Source organism: Giraffa tippelskirchi, chromosome 1, assembly GCF_054371585.1.
Source record: "Giraffa tippelskirchi isolate mGirTip1 chromosome 1, T2T-mGirTip1v1.2.pri, whole genome shotgun sequence".
Lineage (NCBI taxonomy): Eukaryota > Metazoa > Chordata > Mammalia > Artiodactyla > Giraffidae > Giraffa > Giraffa tippelskirchi.
In genome coordinates, this window is record NC_137275.1 from 141,868,976 (window position 1) to 141,892,988 (window position 24,013).

At 39.0% G+C, this 24,013-nt stretch overlaps 1 long non-coding RNA gene across 1 annotated transcript in view; it reads right to left on the reverse strand.

The window, feature by feature from the left end:
* Nucleotides 1-3,776: 3,776 nt before the first annotated feature.
* The window catches only part of LOC145538051 (uncharacterized), a 67,075-nt gene continuing 46,838 nt past the window's right edge, over nucleotides 3,777-24,013 (reverse strand). Inside the window, exons 5-8 of the long non-coding RNA XR_014076612.1 lie at nucleotides 13,904-14,025; nucleotides 11,438-11,560; nucleotides 10,793-10,867; nucleotides 3,777-4,861 (exon numbers count right to left, since the gene is read on the reverse strand). This is a non-coding gene — a long non-coding RNA (uncharacterized LOC145538051). The remainder of the gene's footprint in view (nucleotides 4,862-10,792; nucleotides 10,868-11,437; nucleotides 11,561-13,903; nucleotides 14,026-24,013) is intronic.

Below are 24,013 nucleotides of genomic sequence, written 5' to 3' on the forward strand. Positions count from 1 at the left end.
ATTCCCAACACAGGATCAATGCCATCTTGGTACCCAGAAGGTTGAACACTCCGAAGTAAAATGTTAAGCCATTCAGATTATTGTCATAAAAAGCGTGTGGTCTCTGATCTTAAAACTTTAATACATCTCAATCTTTTCACTTGATTAATATTCCTCCCTACTCTCCTATACATCTCTATTGAGGCTGTAATCTTTTTCTTCACCCCCCCCCCAAAAAAAAGATGTCCAGAGACAGAGGAAAAGGAGGGGATATGGTGACATAAAAGCTAATTTTTGAGGGAAGAATCCTCGACTATCTCTAGAGTATTATTTATTTCTTAAATAAAGAAATTCTTAGGCTCACCCTGAGCTCTCTTCTCTGCTCATTTTGAGAAGTATCTCTCATCAGCTTCTACAGTTTCAATTATCTTCTTTATGCAAAGGACTTTGAAACCTCTATTATAATCCAGGTCACACGCTTATGTATCATTAAAACTTAAACTCAACATTTCAACTTATATATCTAGAAAATATCTCAAATCCTTATGTCAAAATTGATCTCTCTCTGTCTCTGTCACACACGCACACACATACAAATTGCTTCTCTTATCTCCTCCTCAATAAAATGCATCACCACCCATTTTTCAAGATAGAAACCTGGTAGACATCCTTGCCTCTTCCTTCCGCTTCACCCAAGTTATCAACAACTGCTACTAATATTATCTCCTGGCTTTTTCTCAAATTCAGCCACTTTTCCCTGTTCAAAGAATGAACAATAGCCCTGTTCAAACAAGGAAACTAAAGCTGAGAGAGGTTAAGACATTTACAATGCCACACAACTAGTAAGTGACCAGCCTACTCATCTGCCTCCAAAGCCCATGATAGAAATTGAAGAAGAATTTTAGAGGGGGCTCTCAGAGCCAAAGAAGCACAAATTAGACTATTCCAACTGCAGAATGGCCCAAAACCAAGGAAAAAAGGCACTAGGGGTAACCAGTCTTCCAAGGAAGCATTTAAAGCCTCAAACAAAATCAATCAGTCAAAGAACTTTGTGCGGCGTTTTCTCCTGAGGTAGTTTCTACATGAAGCCAAAAAACAGCCCTTGTGCCCAGAATGAAGACATAGGGGTACAAACGGATGCTGGATAGATGGAGAATATATCATAGAATGTGGCCATTGATGGGCATGTATCATGAGTGAGTGAGTGCTCTTTAAGGCACTGAGATTTTGAGGTTGTTTGTTACCATAGCATAAGCTGGTTTATCCTGAGTCAATCTCGTTTTGTTTTCATTCAGGCTTATGTGGTACTCTCACTGTCAAGCACAGAAAGAAATAAAGATTGAAATGGCTGCAAGGAATGTTCTTCCTCTGAAGAACTTTTCTGATAATTCATTTTATCATCTCATTAGATTCATGTTTTGCCCTGGTTTCTCTCTTTACAGTTTTGATGTCAGTGAATTTGTCCGTTAGAGAAACTGAGAAGAGATGAAGGTTAGAGGGAAAAAAATAAATGAATGGCAATTTTTAAGCATCCACAAAGTGAAATTACCTTGGAAATTATGTAAAAATAGACCATGAGGTCTATGGGAAAGTGATGTAAAAAGGTCTATTTTATTATATTATATGATTTTTCTAGAGCTAATCTTTATATCTTACTGAGTGTGGCAGACAAAATATTCTTTGCACTAGAAGATTCAGTAGTTCAGAATTTTAAATGATTTTTGGTTAAAAACATGGGCTTTGGAGTCTGGCAGAAATAAGTCTGTGTCCTGTTTCTCTGCCACTTCCCAGCTGTGTGACCTTGGGCAGGTCTAAGATGAGGACAGTAATAGTATCTGTCTCAGTATCACTGTGAGGGCTAGACCATCAATGAATGTACAGTGCTTGCTGCAGTGCCCACAGGTCTTAATAGGTGCAAATTATTAATAGTATTATTAATACTATTGCTGTCATCATTATTGTTATTTTTACTGTGAAACAGATTTTTAAAAAAGGACATACAGTTCTGTGTCTAATCCACAGCAGCTAGGTCTGAAGGGTAAGAAAATGTGAAGGCCCTTAAAGAAATTGGGAAAAATAAATTCCAATGCATGTGCAAACTTAAGAATACATGGGTCTTCTGGGTAATTTAGGAGCTAATTTCTAGAAAGGAATCAAGAGACAATCTCTATAAAAGTAATATTTTAATTTAATGCTTATTTTTATCAAGATAATTCATGTGTATATAGAGGCAAATCTTACTAACATAAAACATGACAAAAAACAGTAGTTACTTGTTTGATGTGGGGTAGAAGTGGAATCAAAATACTTGTTAGTATATGGTGAGAGTGAGATAAAAGGCTGTCTCTAGAATAAGTCTTCGTTTGGGGGTGGGGAGGAGCTAAGCAACTAGGTGGATGGCTGGCCCATTAACTAAGATGGAGAAGACTAGTAAACGAGCAGGATTTCCACAGAGAGGGCAGACAAAGGACCAAGAGACCTGCTATTCAGCCTCAAAAGTGAAAATGCTGAATAGAAAATTTGATATACAGCCTAGCGGTCAGGGCATGGATCATGGGGAAAGTTAATGAATTGCAGGTTACTGGCATGTAGATGTTAATACTGAAATGATAGCAAGATAGGCGAAGACCCAGGTTCGATCCCTGGGTTGGGAAAATCCCCTTCTCCCACCTGGAGAAGGGAATGGATACCCACTCCCGTATTCTTGCCTGGAGAATTCCATGGACAAAGGAGTCTGGCTGGCTACAGTCCATGGGGTTGCAAAGAGTCAGATGCGACTGAGTAACTAACACTTTCAGTATTACTAACCTAGGCGAAGAAAGTCACAAAAAAACCTGATGCTGAAACCTTTCAACGTGTAGAGCTCAGGCCAAGGAAGGACAGCCAGGAAGGGTGACTGAGAAGCAATGGCTGGTGAGGTTGACTGAGAAGCAATGGCTGGTGAGGTTGTCAGAGTCAGGGGGCACTGTGACTCTGGAGCAAACAATGGTTCAAGGAGGAGGGCTTAAAATACCCGATCAAAAAATGGGCCAAAGAGCAAAACAGACATTTCTCCAAAGAAGACATACAGATGGCTAACAAACACGTGAAAAGATGCTCAACATGACTCATTATCAAAGAAATGCAAATCAAAACCACAATGAGGTACCATCTCACACTGATCAGAATGGTTGCTATCAAAAAGTCTACAAACAATAAATGCTAGAGAGGGTGTGGAGAAAAGGGAACCCTCTTACACTGTTGGTGGGAATGCAAGCTAGTACAGCCACTATGGAGAACAGTGTGAAGACTCCTTAAAAAACTGGAAATAGAACTGCCATATGACCTAGCAATCCCACTGCTGGGCATACACACCGAGGAAACCAGAATTGAAAGAGACACGTGTACCCCAATGTTCATCACAGCACTATTTACAATAGCTAGGACATGGAAGCAACCTAGATGTCCACTGGCAGACGAATGAATAAGAAAGTTGTGATTCATATACACAATGTAATATTACTCAGCTATTAAAAAGAATGCATTTGAGTCAGTTCTAATGAGGTGGAAAGACAGCAAAAGAGTCATAGATATAAAGAACAGACTTTTGGACTCTGTGGGAGAAGGCAAGGGTGGGATGATTTGAGAGAATAGCATTGAAACATGTATATTACCAAATGTGAAATAGATGAACAGTCTAAGTTCAATGCATGAAACAGGGCACTCAAAGCCGGTGCATTGGGACAACCCAAAGGGATGAGATGAGGAGGGAGGTGGGAGGGAAGTTTGGGATGGAGGGGACACCTGTACACCTGTGGCAGATTTATGTCAATGTATGGCATAAACCACACAATATTGTAAAGTAATTAGCATACAATTAAAATAAATAATTTTTTTTTTTAAAAAGGAGGAAGGCATGGATAGAGCTGTGTGCATGCAGCTCAGAAATCACACTGTAATCCCAGCCACCCTTTATTTCCCTGCTTCTGCCCTTAATGGACCACTGTGCTTTTTCTATTATTATTCTCTTGCGTTAGAATGGCTCCTCACCTGCCAAAATCCTATCTGTCTTTTGTGACCCAGCAAGAATGCCGTCACCTTGGTAATGCATTTCCTATCTCCACTAATAAAAAATGCTCTCTTGCTCCACAATATTCCATCACCTGTTGTATACTATAATTTATTCTGCTTTGTGCTATATGTATAGGTGTTCTCTCTTTATCCTTCTTGTCTTCCAATTAGACTATAGTCGCCCAACCCCTATTATTTCAGCAGAGTGCTGTGCATGTGCTAGGTACTCAATAAAGTTTTTCATTGAGTCAAATCCAGAAATACAGAACTCAAGCCTGAAAAAGTATCTCCAAAGGACAATCTGCTTTAACACTGTAGATTTGTTTGCCAGCATATGTACCTTCTGCACCCAACCCAGAAATTATTTATACATTTCCCTCTATAGAAAAATAGTGGGAAGAATCATTTCCAAAAAACAAACTTTTTAAATGACACCTTAAAAAAACTTGTGACCAAAAAAGTGTAGTGTAGGCAAAGTTCCTGTCACACGCATATCTCCTGTCACAGCTCCTCTTGGCTGCATATCTCCTGAGCTAATGGCTATTTTAGAAACTGTTTAGACTAAGCTTTCCTCCAGATCTCAGGTATGAAAATAACAAGTTGCAAAAGTCTCGTGAATGAAAAAAAAAAAAATTGTGATCCCTGAACTTCACATTAAAGAGCTAAGAAGATTGTTCTAATCCAAGTGCAGGGTTAGCAGGCAGCAATTCTTTAATCTTCTTGCTTCAAACAACATCATGTGCTTGTCCAATAAGAGGAGGAGGAGGTAGAAAGAGGAGGAGGAGTGTGGTAGAAAGAGGGCATCTGGAAGGTAGTTCTGGCTAAGAGCTAGCTGGAGGAAGAGGAGAGAGAAAAACAGGTTATCCATGGTAAACACAGTCACAGTCAAAACTTAATATATCAAAAAGAATCTCTACAGGCCTAACAAGGGAGAATTATTTACCAAGCTGCCATGTGCAACCTGCTATAAAAACAACTGGGACTCAATAGCAAAAATGTTAATTTTTATGATTTCCTTTATCATCTCTTCTGTTTTGTACCATGTTGCAAAACAGTTGTCTTTTGAAACTAATTACTCTTTCGTGGCCAATGGTGATTTACAAATTAGACCCTCAGACCTCTCCCAAAAAATTTAGGCCTTTACAGATACTCGAAGATAAACAAATAGCCTGTTGATTAAGAGTACACATTCTTTTTAGTTGCATATGCCAGATCTACCACATATTTGTGATCATCCAACTGGTTGTTTTTTGTTAATAGTTGTACTTCCTGTACCTTCAAACCCACATACTCAGAGGGAGAACACTTTTTTTTTTTTTGAATGTACAAGGTGATGATTTGCAGATGCTAAGCAGTAGACTGCATAAGAGTAAATAATTAACCTAGAGACTACCCTGGTGGTCCAGTGATTAAGAATCCACCTTCCAATGCAGGGGATGCTGGTTCAATCCCTGGTCAGAGAACTGTGATCCCACATGCCAGTGGGCAGCTAAGCCTGCACACCACAGCTAGAGAGCCAGCACCACAACTAAGACCCAATGCAGCCAAATACATAAGTTGCTTTTTAAAAAGAGTATGAGAATAATCAACCTAGCTGCCCTTTGCTGCAACACTAAATAGTCCAGTAACCTCCTTTTCTTAATGGTGGCACCAGTTCAACTACACTCTGGAAGGTATTGGTTTCCTAAAGTACAATGTGGAACCATCAGAATAAAAAGACAGTGTGAGGGAAAGTGACAGTGGAGACTTTGTGGTCTCTAGATTCAGTTGCTCGTACAAGAACCTGGGAGGGGGAACCCCCAAAAGATTAGTCACTTCGTTTTGTGTTGCAGAGCTCAATTCAGGTTAACAAAGCATTTTCCAACAAAGGAGATGGGAGAGTGGCAGTATTCACTTGCTCTGGTCTGAATAAACAAATGTTAAATTTGTGGGCTGACTAATGTCCTGGGATGAACCAGGCAGTCAGCCAAATCCTAGGAGTTTTGATGCAAAGGCAGCAAACCCATACTTTTCTTCTTCATGGAAAGTGCTCCATAGGAGTATTAATGTCCACAAGGGCAGCCTGGGTTAAAACTTGCCTTAAAAATTCACCAGTATTCATCCACAGGGAATTCTCTATGCTTGTGAAATTGAAAACCTAGATCAAGTGATAGAAGCAGAATCCCTTCTGGGAAAGTGTGAAATATGCCATTTAGCTCCTTTTAGAAATGTGTTATCACTGTCCCTTTTTAAATACATTACTCTGAAAATATATAATTAGGCTACTAAAATATGACTGTGGTTCTATCTTTCCTTTCATTCATTCATTTTATTCATTGAGTGCCTTCATTCATTCATTGTATACTCCCAGCATACAGAAACAATTTAAGTTTCTGTGGATGAAACAGTCTCTGAGTCAGACCCAGTCCAGCTCTTGGGGAGTCCTTGGGCAGTCTTTGACAATTTCCAGGGCACTGGAAGAGTATTACATTCTTATAATTTTACTTTTGTTTAGCAGAAAGTATTGAAATTTGTAACTTTTTAGTGAGAGAAGCAATAAGCTCTTAAATTAAGGTCATAGCATAAGTTTGTGGGGAAGTCAGAAAAAAAGAGTAAGGGATTTCCCTCTATTTGCCCACCAGCGTCCCTCACCATGCTGAGGACCAGATTTTATTACCGATGACAGCTACTGAAATATCGAGGACTAAGTTTCACAGGTTCCTAACTAACTCAAGAAAAACTTCCCAGCAGCAGCTCATGCAATCTCCTTTAAACCTATAAGGCTGGTTTATCTACCCAGATCAGACAGTACATGGTATATGCAGGCTAAAAGCAAATCGCTGGAATGATTCAATGTGAATATAACATTCACTAGAGGGAGAAAGTCCACTGTGTTAAGTGATACAAAGGGAGTGTTTTAAGAGTCTCCAAAATACTTCCAACCTTCCTTGTGATGTGGGGTCTTCTTAAGTAGTATTTACCCACATTGGGGCCTTCATATTTCCCACACGAACGTGTAATCTCCATGACTTATTATTAATCCTCCAGCATCCCAGGAGGAGCCTGCCTGCCAAACTGCAAATTTATATAGATAATTCCTTCTAAGAGGCATTATATGTAACTGCCTTAAGAAGGAAATTCAGGTAGATTAGCAGAGATTCAAGCCAGCTCATTCACACACACACACACACACACACACACACACACACACACACAAAAGCTGTCAAGGAGTCTAGGGTTTATGAAGTCATCGAATCAATACCAAGTTTAACATGTTTTGGTTAATCTCATGAACATAACTCTTTAGGGAAAAAAGTATTACAAAGTCAAAGTGTGGAAAGGGAGCATAACTTCTGCTTAATTACTATGAAGAGGGGAAAGAAAGTGGAAAGAGAAGGCTATAGAAAAATTTGGGAAAAGAGCTATTTCAGGTATAAAAAAACAAGGAAGGAAAACCTGAGCCTGGGATTGGATGATAAGCAGATGGTAGAAGCCACCACAGAAGCTGTTTGACCAGTAGCTCAGTCCTCGCCTTGAAGGAACAAGATGAAGTACACAGCCCACAAACCAGAGGAAGCCTGCACAGGAAGCAGAGAGGAAGATAGAGACTTATGAACTTGGGGACAGGATGAAGCCAGTCCATGTGAGGTTCATGAAAACCAAGTAGGCAATACAAGCAGCAAAGTGTTTCCTTGTGTCATTCACTCAGGACCACAACCCGATTTCAAAACACCATGGGACCACAGATGGGAAAACTGGGTAAAATGGGGCCATTTAAAAAAATTTCTCTCTCTGCTGTTTGCTTGTCAGAGACGACCAGAACACCTATGACAATTCCACGTGTGAAGCACACTTCTCTGGTGGCTGAGATGGTAAAGGGTCCACCAGCAATGTGGGAGAGCTGGGTTAGATCCCTGTGTTGGGAAGATGCCCTGGAGGAGGAAATGGCAACCTGCTCCAGTACTCTTGCCTGAAGAATTCCGTGGACAGAGGAGCCTGGCAGGCTGCAGTCCACAGGGTTGCAAAGAGTCAGACACGACTGAGCAACTAACTCACTTTTTCACTTGTGTAAAGCACACACTGGATCCCACTGTGGTGAGCAATTTGATGGACAGTGTCATATTTCCCAGCGAAATTAGACAAGCAGTTGAACTTGACAAGTAGCATAAAATAACATAAAGAGCTTCCCTAGACTGTCCCAGAGAATTAGGTGCCAGAAACCTGAGGTGGTTATTAGAAAATGGTAACCGCCTCTGATTGTCTGCCTACAGTCTCTTCATCACCAGGAAACGGCTACGGCAGAACCCAGCCAAAGCAATCACAGCTCCCTTAGGAAGCATTCACCGCTCACCGCGAGCTCTTGCTAACATCCCCGCTGTTTGCAAAGTGGCTAGACGGGGATGTGACAGCAATTCCTGTCGTCACTTAAGAAGGAACTGCCCAACGGGATTTTAACTTTTAACTGGATTTCAGCCATGCTGTTTCCTTTGGTTACCTATCAGCTGAAACTTCTCTGGCAGCCAAGCTCCAGTGCATTTCGTTTACATGGTCATTGGAGCAGTACAAAGGAAGAAAAACTGGAAAGGGGTCAGGACACCCCAGCTCTATCCCTAATCAGCTGCAAGGCCTGTGGCCTGGCCAAGTTGCTTCTTTTTTCCTTTAATCATAAAATAGAATAATATAAAACCTACCTCACAGGGTTGCAGTCATTGGAGAGAACAGATGAGCAAAATGTTACAGAAAGTACATTCATATATTATATTAATACCTAAGTATATGTGTGTATATACATGTTTTTTAATGTTTTCCATTGTATAAAAGTGAGGTATAGATGTGGCAAGTCCCTGGATGAGTAAAGTGACATGGACCATTTGGATATTTAAGGGAAAAAAATGCCTCCCTTGATCCTAAGGAGAAAGATAATTGTCCAAATTGTTCAGACCATTTTTCTTCTCCAAGTCCTAGTCATGGGATCTATACAAAGACTGACTTTCATGATTGCTGGCAAACAAAATATTTTGAGGAAAAAATAATAATAGCTACTGATTACTAAATGTTTACTATATGCTGGCCAATCTATGAAGCTCTTTACAAATATGACTTCAGTTCCTCTTCATTATGATCCCATGAAATATGTATCATTTAATAATATTATACATTACGCCTAAGTTTAGGAAGAAATTCATTGTTAGAACTAAAACACCATTTAAATTCAGGTCTGTCTGTCTTCAGGGCCCTTGGGCTTAGTCAGAGCTATTTCAGCTCTGTGAAGGAAATCGTGTTTCTCTTTTGCGCCAGCTTTTTGCAGTTGCTATTAAAAGTTGGGCCACGTGCTCTGGCTGGTTGGAGCACCCTTTATATTAGAGCTGAAGGTTCCTGGAGGCCCATAGAGAGAGGGTGGGGTGAGGGAGTGTTCTAAAAGGAAAGGGCAAAGAAGCTTCACACTCATATCAAAAGAGCTGCATTACTTGGGTAAATGCCCCACAGATTTGCATTTAGACAGAACAGGAAAGAGTCCCAGAAACACACACACACACAATTAACCTGCACCAAAGGAGGCAAGACTATACAGTGGGGGAAAGACAGTCTCTTTAATAAGTGATGTTGGAAAAACTGGACAGTTACATGCAAAAGAATGAAACTGAACTACTTTTTCACAGCATATACAAAAATGAGTTCAAAATGGATTAGAGACAATTATAAGAATTGATCATAAAACTCCAAGGAGAAAACATAGGCAGTATACTCTTTGACACTGGACTAGGCAATATTTTTTTGGATCTATCTCTTCAGACAAAGGGGAAACAAAAGCCAAAATAAACAAATAGTATTACATCAAACTAAAAAATCTGTTGCTCAGCAAAGGAAAGCATCAACAAAATGAAAAAGTCACCTACTGAGTGGGAGGAGATATTTGCAAGCAATTATGTCCAATATGGGGTTAATATCATATATATATACACACACATATATATAATTCATACAATTCAATAGCAAAAGAATAACCTGATAAAACATGGGCAGGATATCTAAATAAACATTTTTCCAAAGAAGACATACAGATGGCCAACAAATACATGAAAATATGCTCAACATCATGAACATCAAGGAAACGCAAATTAAAACCACTATGAGATATCATCTCACATCTGTCAGAACAGCTGTTATCAAAAAGACAAAAGATAACAAGTGTTGATGAAGATGTGGAGAAAGGGAAACCTTCAACACTGTTGGTGGGATTGTTAATTGGTACAGCCTCTATGGAAAACAGTATGGCGGTTCTTCAAAAAATTAAAAATAGAACTACCACATGACCCAGCAATTTCACTTCTGGGTATTCACCTAAACAAAAACACTAATTCAAAAAGATATATGCACCCCTGTGTTCATTACAGCATTATCCACCAATGTGAAAGTGAAAGTTGCTCAGTCATGTCCAGCTCTTCGTAACCCCATGGACTGTACAGTCTAGGCCTGTATTCTCCAGGCCAGAGTACTGGAGTGGGTAGCCATCCCCTTCTCCAGGGGATCTTCCCAACCCAGGGATTGAACCCAGGTCTCCCCCATTGCAGGCAGATTCTTTACTTTCTGAGCCACCAGGGAAGCCCAAGAATACTGGAGTGGGTAGCCTGTCCCTTCTCCAGCAGATCTTCCCAACCCAGGAATCAAACCGGGGTCTCCTGCAGTGCAGGCAGATTCTTTACCATCTGAACTACCACAGCATTATTCACCAATAGATGAATGGATAAAGAAGATACGGATCTATATGTATATATATACTTACATACATATACACAGAGAGAAATATTACTCAGCTATGAAAACAGAAATCTTGCCGTTTGCAGCAATGAGGATGGATCTATAAGGTATTATGGTAAGAGAAATGTTAGAGAAAGACAAATACCCCATGATCTCAGTTATATGTGAAATCTAACAAACCAAACAAAATGAAAACAGACACATAGATTCAGAGAACAAATGGATAGCTGTCAGAGGGGAAGGAATAGAGGTTGGGCAAAATAAGCATTGGTGAAGAGGATTAAGAGGTACAAATTTCTACTTATAAATAAGCCACGGGCATGTAATATACAGCATGGGGAATATTGTCAATAGTACTATGATAACTGTATGGGTACAGACAGTTACTAGAATTACCATGCTGATTATTTCATAGTCATTTAAAATTTAGCATCACTATGTTGTACACCTGAAACTAGCATTATATTGTACATCATCTATATTTCAACATATAAACAAATATTTTTTAAAAGAGCAGGAAGGAACTTTTTCTATAATCTCTGATCATTCTCATTTAGACCAAAACTGTTCCTCAGATGTGGCAATGAGCTGTTCAGGAATTTTATTCAACTAAGATTAATTCAGTTTGGATGTCTAATAGGTTTCTTGTGTCCCATCTCCCACCAGTTACCTCAGACAGTTTCTTTGGAGTTAAAAACATTCCAAATAAGTATCCCGATTTTATCCTCAAAAGTAGTACTGCAGCAGTACTGACTCAGGAAAGGTTTCTGTCTTTCACAATAATGCTTGAACCCTGGAAGAACCATATAACATATTAGCCTAATTATTAGATTTTATTTTAAAACTCCAGTGGAGAAAGGTTGACCAATAGAATTTCAGAATTGAGAGTAATAATAGCTGTACAGCTGATATTGAGTTCTTATAGAATGGAAAGCATAGTGCCACACCTCTTATACAGATTATTTCATTTAAACCTTACAATATCCCTATGAGGTAAACACTGTTAGGATTTTCATCTTTAAACAAGACTAGATTTGTCATTAATATTTCTTATGATCCAAATCGCCACCAAAATGACAAAGGGGTAAAGTTGGGACAGGAGTAACAGAACATTTTAGCATATTCCCCTGCAACCTCCCCACTTCTCCAGTGTTCTCTCAAACATCTTATTCAATCAACCAAGGTGGTTCAAGATCATTTATTTGTCCTACTGCTTCCCTGACATGGATTGGTTACTAGATATATCCCCAAAAATTATCCAGAGGAAAAAAAAAACAGTAAAACCATAAAGATGCAATTAAAGACATTTAACTGTTTAATTTAATAAATTTATAAATCATTTTTATAATTATTTATAATAATTTATTATACTTAAAATTATAATAATTATATTTAATATATAATATAATTTAAAATTATTTATATAAATTTAATAAATTAATAAATTTAACTGTTTGAATTAGCTGTGGAAAATTCTGAAAGAGATGGGAATACCAGACCACCTGACCTTCCTCTTGAAAAACCTGTATGCAGGTCAGGAAGCAACAGTTAGAACTGGACATGGAACAAAAAAGACTGGTTCTAAATAGGAAAAGGAGTATGTCAAAGCTGTATATTGTCACCCTGCTTATTTGACTTATATGCAGAGTACATCATGAGAAACGCTGGACTGGGGGAAGCACAAGCTGGAATCAAAATTGCCGGGAGAAATATCAATAACCTCAAATATGCAGATGACACCACCCTTATGGCAGAAAGTGAGGAGGAACTAAAAACCCTCTTGATGAAAGTGAAAGAGGAGAGTGAAAAAGTTGGCTTAAAGCTCAACATTCAGAAAACTAAGATCGTGGCATCTGGTCCCATCACTTCATGGGAAATAGATGGGGAAACAGTGGAAACAGTGCCAGACTTTATTTTTTTGGGCTCCAAAATCACTGCAGATGGTGATTGCAGCCACGAAATTAAAAGACACTTACTCCTTGGAAGAAAGGTTATGACCAACCTAGATAACATATTAAAAAGCAGAGACATTACTTTATCAACAAAGGTCTGTCTAGTCAAGGCTATGGTTTTTCCAGTGGTCATGTATGGATGTGAGAGTTAGACTATAAAGAAACTGAGCACCAAAGAATTGATGCTTTTGAACTGAGGTGTTGGAGAAGACTTTTGAGAGTCCCTTGGACTGCAAGGAGATCCAATCAATCCATCCTAAAGGAGATCAGTCCTGGGTGTTCATTGGAAGGTCTGATGTTGAAGCTGAAACTCCAATACTTTGGCCACCTGATACAAAGAGCTGACTCATTTGAAAGACCCTGATGCTGGGAAAGATTGAAGGCAGGAGGAGAAGGGGACGACAGAGGATGAGATGGTTGGATGGCATCACCGACTCAATAGACATCAGTTTGGGTGGGCTCCAGAAATTGGTGTTGGACAGGGAGGCCTGGCGTGCTGCAGCTCATGAGGTAGCAAAGAGTCGGACACGACTGAGTGACTGAACTGAACTGAACTGTTTAAAGGACCTGAGAATGAACTATGACTTCAAGAAAACAGTATATGTAAATTACGAAATTGTGAAAGTTAAATATCCAAAGGAGAACTGCCGGACTAGCCCCATGAACAGACTCTTCCATGTAATTCAATGGAAATGATTCCACTGGACTTATGCAATACAAAAGGAGAAAAAGATATATGTTGAGAAATGTAAGATCAGGAGAGTTAGGCCAATATAATGAGGAGCTTTGGTTGGTATGCACCCTTTGGCCAGTTCCCTCCCTCCAAGAGAAGGTCACAGCTGACAGATGTCTTAGAGAGGCACACGACTGCCTGGGGCAATGGAGTTAGTACAGAGAGACATTAATAGGATGACAGTGACAAGTGGTTGTTGAACAAATCCAGCTATAAAATATACCCAACGACTTACATCATCTTTGGAGTTTCCAACTTAATATTTTCTTATCCAGAGTCTAACCACAGAAAAGCTGGATCTCAAAATTTCCTTAAAGGGAAAATACTTAGGAAGGCATTACATAGTAGGTCCTTGTTTCTACTTTTGTTGTTGTTGCTGTTGATGTTATTAGTTATGTTTTGCAATATATCTTCTTTAATGGAGACACAATGGATAAGTTCTTCAACTCACCAGTTCTTGGAAGAATGAATTTGCAACAGTGGTGAAAGGGTTTTTCTTCAGTGCTCAGGTCAGGGGTAAAATAAGTGCTTTTTCTCACCGATCCACCAGCATCCAGAGTCCCCCTCTAAAACCTGTGAAGATGAGACACTTATATTAATACACAAACAAATGCAAAGAATCAGGGTCTCCCTTTATACAAAATTGTAGAAACAATATACATAGACAAAACTCTTGGGCTTGTTAAACACTGCTACAGAAAAAAATAAGAGAAAGAAAAGAAAAGGGAGGAGAGAGAGAGAAGAGAAGGAAAGGGACGAGCTCTTAGATAAATACAAGAGATGAAAAGACTTCATTTGGTCTATGTCTTTTAGGATCATGAGTTTATCTGTATTATATGCATTATATCTTTATTATAACTCTGGAGGTAATTCGGATCACCCTCAAGTTTCAGAAAAAGAAATCAGTGCTCAAAGAAGTAAAGTAGGTTATGCTACTAAAAAGCATCAACCCCAGGATTTCATCCTAGGTGTCTATGATTTTAAAAATATTCATTCTCTTTTATTTCATCTCATTATCTTTCTTCCCAATAGAATGCTCCTTTGAGGTACACTTACAATTCTGTAAGTACAGATAACATATATCTGCTGGCAAGAAGACAGAAGTCTTTTCATTGATTCAGAATGAGGCTATTCTTCCTCTCATCAAAAGAGAGACTGATTGTAGGAGAAAGAAGAGGCAAGTGTTCATAAATATGTGATTTGGCCTAAACACGGGAGATATTTCTTATTCCCCACTTCCTAAGTCCCTTTATCACCTGGACAGTGTGCAAAGTAGAGAAATACATTGAATATGGTATACTTCCACTCAATAACTAGAATACAAGAGTTCCATCTTCCAGTTTCAGCAATTTCAGCTAGTTTAAACCCATGAACAGCATGAAAAGGCAAAAAGATAGGACACTGAAAGATGAACTCCCCAGGTCGGTAGGTGCCCAATATGCTCCAGATCAGTGGAGAAATAACTCCAGAAAGAATGAAGAGACAGAGCCAAAGGGAAAACAACGCCCATTTGTGGATGTGACTGGTGATGGAAGTAAAGTCTGATGCTGTAAAGAACAAAATTGCATAGGAACCAGGAGTGTTATGTACATGAATCAAGGCAAATTGAAAGTGGTCAAACAGAAGATGGCAAGAGTGAGTATCAACATTTTAGGAATCAGCGAACTAAAATGCACTGGAATGGGTGAATTTAACTCAGATGACCATTATATCTACTACTGTGGGCAAGAATCCCTTAGAAGAAATGGAGTAGCTATCACACTCAACAAGAGTCCAAAATGCAGTACTTGGATGCAGTCTCAAAAATGACAGAATTATCTCTGTTTGTTTCCAAGGCAAACCATTCAATATCACAGTAATCCAAGTCTATGCCCTAACCAGTAATGCTGAAGAAGCTGAAGTTGAACAGTTCTATGAAGACCTACAAGACTTTCCAGAACTAACACACAAAAAAGATGTCCTTTTCATTATAGGAGACTGGAATGCAAAAGTAGGAAGTCAAGAAATACCTAGAGTAACAGGCAAGTTTGGCCTTGGAATACAGAAAGAAGCAGGGCAAAGGCTAATAGAGTTTTGCCAAGAGAATGCACTGGTCATAGCAAACACCCTTTTCCAACAACACAAGAGAAGACTCTACACATGGACAGCACGAGATGGTCAATACTGAAATCAGATTGATTATATTCTTTGCAGCCAAAGATGAAGAAGTTCTATGCAGTCAGCAAAAACAAGACTGGGAGCTGACTGTGGCTCAGATCATGAATTCCTTATTGCAAAATTCAGACTGAAATTGAAGAAAGTAGGGAAAACCACTAGACCATTCAGGTATGACCTCAATCAAATCCCTTACCATTATACAGGGCAAGTGACAAATAGATTCAAGGGATTAGATCTGATAGAGTACCTGAAGAACTATGGACAGAGGTTTGTGACATTGTATAAGAGGCGGTGATCAAGACTATCCCCACGAAAAAGAAATGCAAAAACGCAAAATGGTTGTCTGAGGAGGCCTTACAAATAGCTGTGAAAAGAAGAGAAGCAAAAGGCAAAGGAGAAAAGGAAAGATATACCCCTTTGAATGCAGAGCTCCAAAGAATATTAAGGAGAGATAAGAAAGCCTTCCTCAGTGATCAGTGCAAAGAAATAGAGGAGAGCAATAGAATGGGAAATACTAGAGATCTCTTCAAGAAAATGAGAGATACCAAGGGAACATTTCATGCAAAGATGGGCTCAATAAAGGACAGAAATGGTAGAGACCTAACAGAAGCAGAAGATATTAAGAAGAGGTGGCAAGAATACACAGAAGAATATACAAAAAAAGATCTTCATGACATAGATAACCCCAGTGGTGGAATCACTCACCTAGAGCCAGACATCCTGGAATGAGAAGTCAAGTGGGCCTTAGGAAGCATCACTATGAACAAAGCTAGTGGAGGTGATAGAATTCCAGTTGAGCTATTTCAAATTCTAAAAGATGATGCTGTGAAAGTGCTGCACTCAATATGCCAGCAAATTTGGAAAACTCATCAGTGGCCACAGGACTGGAAAAGGTCAGTTTTCATTTCAATCCCAAAGAAAGGTAATACCAAAGAATGTTCAAACTACCACACAATTGCACTCATCTCACACAGTAGCAAAATAATGCTCAGAATTCTTCAGGCCAGGCTTCAGCAGTATGTGAACTGTGAAATTCCAGAAGTTCAAGCTGGATTTAGAAGAGGCAGAGGAACCAGAGATCAAATCGCCAACATCCACTGGATCATCAAAAAAGGTAGAGAGTTCCAGAAAAACATCTACTTCTATTTTATTGACTATGCCAAAGCCTTTCACTGTGTGGATCACAACAAACTGTGGAAAATTCTTAAAGAAGTGGGAATACCAAACAACCTGACCTGCTTCCTGAAAAATCTGTATGCAGGTCAAGAAGCAACAGCTAGAACTGGACATGGAACAACAGACTGGTTCCAAATCAGGAAAGGAGTAGGTCAAGACTGTATATTGTCACCCTGCTTATTTAACACACATGCAGAGTCGTCATGAGAAATGCTGGGCTGGATGAAGCACAAGCTGGAATCAAGATTGCTGAGAGAAATATCAATAACCTCAGATATGCAGATGACACCACCCTTATGGCAGAAAGCAAAGAAGAACTAAAGAACCTCTTGATGAAAGTAAAAGAGGAGAGTGGAAAAGTTGACTGAAAACTCAACATTCAGAAAACTAAGATCATGGCATCTGGTCCCATCACTTCATGGCTGATAGATGGGGAGACGATGGAAACAGTGACAGACTATTTTTTGCACTCCAAAATCACTGCAGATAGTGACTGCAGCCATGAAATTAAAAGATGCTTGCTCTTTGGAAGAAGAGTTATGACCAACCTATATAGCACATTAAAAAGCAAAGACATTACTTTGCCAACAAATGTCCATCTAGTCAAAGCTTGGTTTTTCCAGTGGTCATGTACGGATGTGCAAGTTGAAATAGAAAGAAAACTGAACACCAAAGAATGGATGCTTTTGAACTGTGGTGTTGGAGAAGACTCTTGAGAGTCCCTTGGACTGCAAGGAGATCCAACCAGTCCATCCTAAAGGAAATCAGTCCTGACTATTCATTGGAAGGACTGATGCTGAAGCTGAAACTCCAATACTTTGGCCACCTGATGCGAAGAGCTGACTCATTTGAAAAGACCCTGATGCTGGGAAGGATTTAAGGCAGGAGGAGAGGGGATGACAGAGGATGAGATGGTTGGATGACATCACCTACTCAATGCACATGAGTTTGAGCAAGCTCCGGGAGTTGGTGATGGACAGGGAGGCCTGGCATGCTGCAGTCCATGGGGTCACAAAGAGTCAGACATGAGTGAGCGACTGAACTGAACTGACCTGACCTGAAACCTATACTCCAAATCCTCTTGCCTCTTTCCTCTCTTGAAGCAACTGTCTATACACAGTCAAGTCTCTATGACAACCTTAGCTGTTCCTTTAGAGGATAGGGGGACAGTCCAGTGGTTAAGTCCATGGGGTTTGGCATCATGTCTAGGTTTAAATTCAGGTTCCTTCATGGATGTGGCCCTGGGGCAAATTGTTTTACTTCTCTGATCTTTCTGTGGTTTCTCAATCTCTAAAATGGGGATAATAACATCTCATGGAGTTGCTATTAAAATTTCTATATGATGTTCACAATGTTCTCAGCATGTGTCTAAGACATAGAGAGTCAGCACATTTTCTTGAATCATTACTCTGATCTAACTCAGTAAGCTGTCAAGCAGACAAATTATAGTACTTTGAAATAGCTTTAAGGTGTAGGGAATTATTCTGATGGCTTCCATTTGCCACAGAGAAATTTATCTGGAGGAAAAGAAGCTTTTCAAAATACTTTCTCAAGGGACTTTTCTTAAGAGATCTGAAATATTCAGGTTGTTCCAATTTTTTTTCCTATGTCTTAAGTCTAGTGCAAATAAAATTGCATCCTATTGAATATTTAGTATTTAATATAGCCAACAAATTAATTTTAGGTCTGATTTTGTGATATTGCAGTATGGTATTATATTTGTGTGTGTGCATATATATATATATATGTGTATATATATATATATATAGTGTTTAATGAATGTGCATGGTGATTTATGAGATTGTAAAGAGCTTTAACCACAATTTCAAGCAATTTATATCATAGTAGAATTTTTACTGTTGTATCTTCACATTTACAGCAAATGAAGGTGAACGTGTTAGTCGCTCAGTCGTGTCTGACTCTTTGCGACCCCATGGACTGTAGCCTGCCAGGCTCCTCTGTCCATGGGATTCTCCAGGCAAGAATACTGGAGTGAATTGCATTCACTTCTCCAAAGGATCTTCCTGATTCAGGGATCAAACCCCAGTCTCCCACATTGCAGGAAGATTCTTGATGGCTGAGTCTGTATAGTTTATTTAACACCAATATCTTGGTGAAGAATACAGCCTTCAAGGATAACATCAGTCTTTAAATGGTGTACTTTTGACCTGCACTGTAGGAAAAAGCAGGGACAACCTGTGTATTTTACTACTTCCTCCATCAAAACCACAACTACCACCAGTACCCAACAATTACTGATTCTCCAACCTATCGTACTTCTTAAGCATTGACAGTTAGGGAAAAAAATGACGGATTTAATGCAGCTAATTTGTGTATTTGCTAAGATAGTATGGTGTATTACCATTACTAATAATAAATACCTCTGCAAAAAGCAAGCCATAGATTGCTTTGGATGTAAAAGCCCATTTCTACCATTAATTAGCAGTGTGGAGTTCATTAAATTAACCAGCTCAAGCCTCAATTTCTACATCTACCAAATCTAAACAGATTCAAAATAGTGGCTACATATTCTACTAGACTACATATTTTGATTAGATAGTGTTATGTTCTACCTATAATCAACACTCGACAGCTGATAGGTACTCTGTGCTAGAATACAAACAATTTATTTTCAACTTAACAATTCCTCTCCTATTTTCCTTTTCTCTTTTTGCAAAATATACATATTTTTTCCTTTCCACTCTTGATCCTACAGTATTATTTGTGTTTGTAAAACCTCCTTAAACCCTTTGTGGAATTAGACTAGGTATTAAGAAAAATGCGCACACACAAGTAAATCAATAACATTTTTCTCGTTCTTCAAAAAAAACTTTCTAAATTGAGTATTGATCTCGTGATTTCAAGATCACGTGATTTTTCTGCACAGTGGCAGGTGATTTGGTGCTTTCTAATGTGAATATAAAGTGGTATTCTCAAGAGAGGGTCAAGAGGGTGGTCAGTCAGTTAGTCAGTTCAGTCGCTCAGTCGTGTCCAACTCTTTGTGACCCCATGAACCATAGCACACCAGGCCTCCATGTCCATCACCAACTGCGAGTTTACACAAACTCATGTCCATTGAGTCAGTGATGCCATCTAACCATCTCATCCTCTGTCATCCCCTCTCCTCCTGCCTTCAATCTTTCCAGCATCAGGGGCTTTTCCAATGAGTCAGCTCTTTGCATCAGGTGGCCAAAATATTGGAGTTTCAGCTTCAACATCAGTCCTTCCAATGAACACCCAGGACTGATTTCCTTTAAAATGGACTGGTTGGATCTCCTTGCAGTCTAAGGGACTCTCAAGAGTCTTCTCCAACACCTCAGTTCAAAAGCATCAATTCTTCGGCACTCAGCTTTCTTTATAGTCCAACTCTCACATCCATACATGATTACTGGAAAAACCATAGCCTTGACTAGATGGACCTTTGTTGGCAAAGTAATGTCTCTGCTTTTTAATATGCTGTCTAGGTTGGTCATAACTTTCCTTCCAAGGAGTAAGCATCTTTTAATTTCATGGCTGCAATCACCATCTGCAGTGATTTTGGAGCCCCCAAAATAAAGTCATCCACTCTTTCCACTGTTTCCCCATCTATTTGCCATGAAGTGATGGGACTGGATGCCATGATCTTAGTTTTCTGAATGTTGAGCTTTAAGCCAAATTTTTCACTCTCCTCTTTCTCTTTCATCAAGAAGCTCTTTAGTTCTTCTTCACTTTCTGCCATAAGGGTGATGTCATCTGCATATCTGAGGTTATTGATATTTCTCCCAGCAATCTTGATTCCAGCTTGTGCTTCATCCAGCCCAGTGTTTCTCATGATGTACTCTGCATATAAGTTAAATAAGCAGGAGGGTGATATGAAGAGCCTAATGAAGCAAATTCATACATCTTTGCCTTCAAGCCTCTTTTCCCAGCCAATAAAGAAAATTCAGGTTAAAATTTTCCACTCTAACTGACTCATCTGGCAGAAAAAGTCTTCCAAGTGCCAAGAAGACTAGGAGAAAAAAAAAAACTGGTAGAGAAAAGGGCACAGGAAGAAGGGGGAGATAGAATAAGCATGTAATAGTCCATCAAGCTATTTAAAAAAAAAAAAAGCAGTTTTGAGGATTAAAAAGGAAGATGCATTGAACTTCACAGTTTAAAACAGAGCTCTGGAAATGCAATACTTCTTATAGTATATTTCACACCAAAGTATCTCTCAAATACACGTCTTTTACACTTTTATAGGGAAGATAAATGATTGAATGAGGTTTACATATCTAGAAAGCTTATGTCAAAGAATTAAAAAGCAAGCTTTATGGGATATACTATCCAATTTAGCTAGCTAAAAAACAATTCTTTCAGATCCACTAAATACAAGGAATTCTGCTGAAAATTCAGGTAAGAAACAAGGCATGGTTTTTGCTGGGAATTCACAATATATTAGAAATCAAAATTCAGGTATGCAAATAGAACACGTGTATGTCATAAAAGGATGGAAATACCAGTTATGCAAACACGGGGAAATTTTTTCTAATTATTGCCAGGTTTGAACTTTTTTTCCTTCCATAAAGTGAAGGAGTTGTCCTAGTCTCCTCAGGTCTCCTCCAAATTTAATATTTTTTAATGTTTATAAAAAATATTTATTTCACTATTTTTTAGCAGAGAGATAGAAGAATTTTGCCTTTAATAAGTTAGGCACTGTACCAGAGAATGCAGAGGTTTTTGAACAAATACCTTGGTTCAGTAGGACAAAGATATTCTCAGTGATAAGCAACTGAAGAAACAAAAAACTATTAGCCAAAAAATATATATAAATAAAACTTTTAATCTGATTTCTCCCTGCATTTATAGAATGGGTTTAATTGACACTAACATCCTTTTTCTGTGGTTATTATTCTATTTGACTAACAAATATAGCAAATATATTTGATTAAAAGTGTTTTAATCTGCCACTATCACACTCCAATTTTCATAAAATAATCAGGTATGAAATCTCATCTAAATAAAGAATAAATGCTAAAATATTATGATGCATATTATTAGTTACAGCTGCTCTAGGCAAAATTAAGCTTCACTTTCACTCTTCTCTCTTTCCTGCCTTTTTGTTTCACGTTGTGATAGGCATGGCTGTGAGAGTTGCAGAGATTAAGTAAGGTAAAATTAAATGACTATGCAAAACCTTTAATAAATAATAGCTCTTGTTACCACTGCTATGGTTATTGTCATTATTTATGCATTTTATTTTTTTCTGCCATTCCTCACTTTCAAAGGTAATTCCTACATGTAAAGCTTCCCAAGGTAAGACACGTGTAGTACTAAAAGCCCTTGAGAAGATTTGGGGATATACACACACACACAAAATTTAATTTAAAAGTCATGCTTAATTTAGAAGTCATATTAGGGCTTCCCAGATGGTGCTAATGGTAAAGAAGCTGCCTGCCAATGCAAGAGGCATAAGAGACACAGGTTCGATCTCTAGGTTGGGAAGATACTCTGGAGGAGAGTATGGCAACTCACTCCAGTATTCCTGCCTGGAGAATCCCATGGACAGAGGAGCCTGGCGGGCTACAGTCCATAGGGTCACAGAGAGTCAGACACAACTGAAGCAACTTAGCTTGGTATATATTAAAGTACATTTGAAAATTTTACAGCTAGCACATTAACTTAGTGATTTAACAATTATTATTATTATTATTAAATGAATTTCATTAAGTAAAAAAATAGTAGTATTTACAGAAGCATAATTGTACAGGTGGTATGTGGTATGTGAATACAACAAAATTATGAAAATTATGAGCAACAACTGAAGTTTGGGAAACAATGCATAAACAACAACTTTCACAATCTGAGGAGTGAGGAAGGAGTGTCACATTTTGAAAGAAACAAATCTCTCATATTCTAGATTACAAATCTCTTGAGGGAAAATTCAGTCTTCGTCTATGTCAGTACATTAATATGTGCTCAATGACTGAAAGCTACCTAAATTTGAAGATAATTAAAACTCTATGTGTGTGTCTTTGATCAGAACATTCTGCTTATTCAGATAGCTCTTACTGGAGAAAAATATAAAGGCAGTGAATATGGAAAGGGCTTAAACTGTGAGTCATACCTTATTCAACACCAAGGATTTCTTACTATTGAGAAAACCTATGAATAGGAGACAATCTTTACAATTGTTTCCCTTGTGGCTCAGCTGCAATGTGGGAGACCTGGGTTCAATCCCTGGATTGGGAAGATCCCCTGGGGAAGGGAAAGGCTACTCGTTCCAGTATTCTGGCCTAGAAAATTCCATGGACTGTATAGTCCATGTGGTTGCAAAGAGTCAGACATGACTGAGCAACTTTACTTTTCACTTTACCAATAACCTCAGATATGCGGATGACACCACCCTTATGGCAGAAAGTGAAGAAGAACTAAAGAGCCTCTTGATGAAGGTGAAGGAGGAGAGTGAAAAAGTTGGCTTAAAGCTCAACGTTCAGAAAACTAAGATCATGGCATCTGGTCCCATCACTCCATGGGAAATAGATGGGGAAACAGTGGAAACAGTGTCAGACTTTACTTTTTTGGGCTCCAGAATCACTGCTGATGGTGACTGCAGCCATGAAATTAAAAGATGCTTACTCCTTGGAAGGAAGGTTATGGCCAACCTAGATAGCATGTTTAAAAGCAGAGACATTACTTTGCCAACAAAAGCCCGTCTAGTCAAGGCTATGGTTTTTCCAGTGGTCATGTATGGATGTGAGAGTTGGACGGTGAAGAAAGTTGAGCGCCACAGAATTGATGCGTTTGAACTGTGGTGTTGGAGAAGACTCTTGAGAGTCCCTTGGACTGCAAGGAGATCCAATCAATCCATCCTAAAAGAGATCAATCCTGGGTGTTCATTGGAAGGTCTGATGTTGAAGCTGAAGCTCCAATACTTTGGCCACCTCATGCGAAGGGTTGACTCATTGGAAAAGACCCTAATGCTGGGTAGCATTGGGGGCGGGAGGAGAAGGGGACGACAGAGGATGAGATGGTTGGATGGCATCACCGACTCGATGAACATGGGTTTGGGTAAACTCCGGGAGTTGGTGATGGACAGAGAGGCCTGGCGTGCTGCAATTCATAGGGTCGCAGAGAGTCGGACACGACTGAGCGACTGAACTGAACTGAACTTACCAATGTTTAAAATGCATGGGTTAAAAAAATCTTTAATTTCTAATACATGTAGGGAAACTTTTAACCACTCACTCTTCACAACATTGGAAAAGTC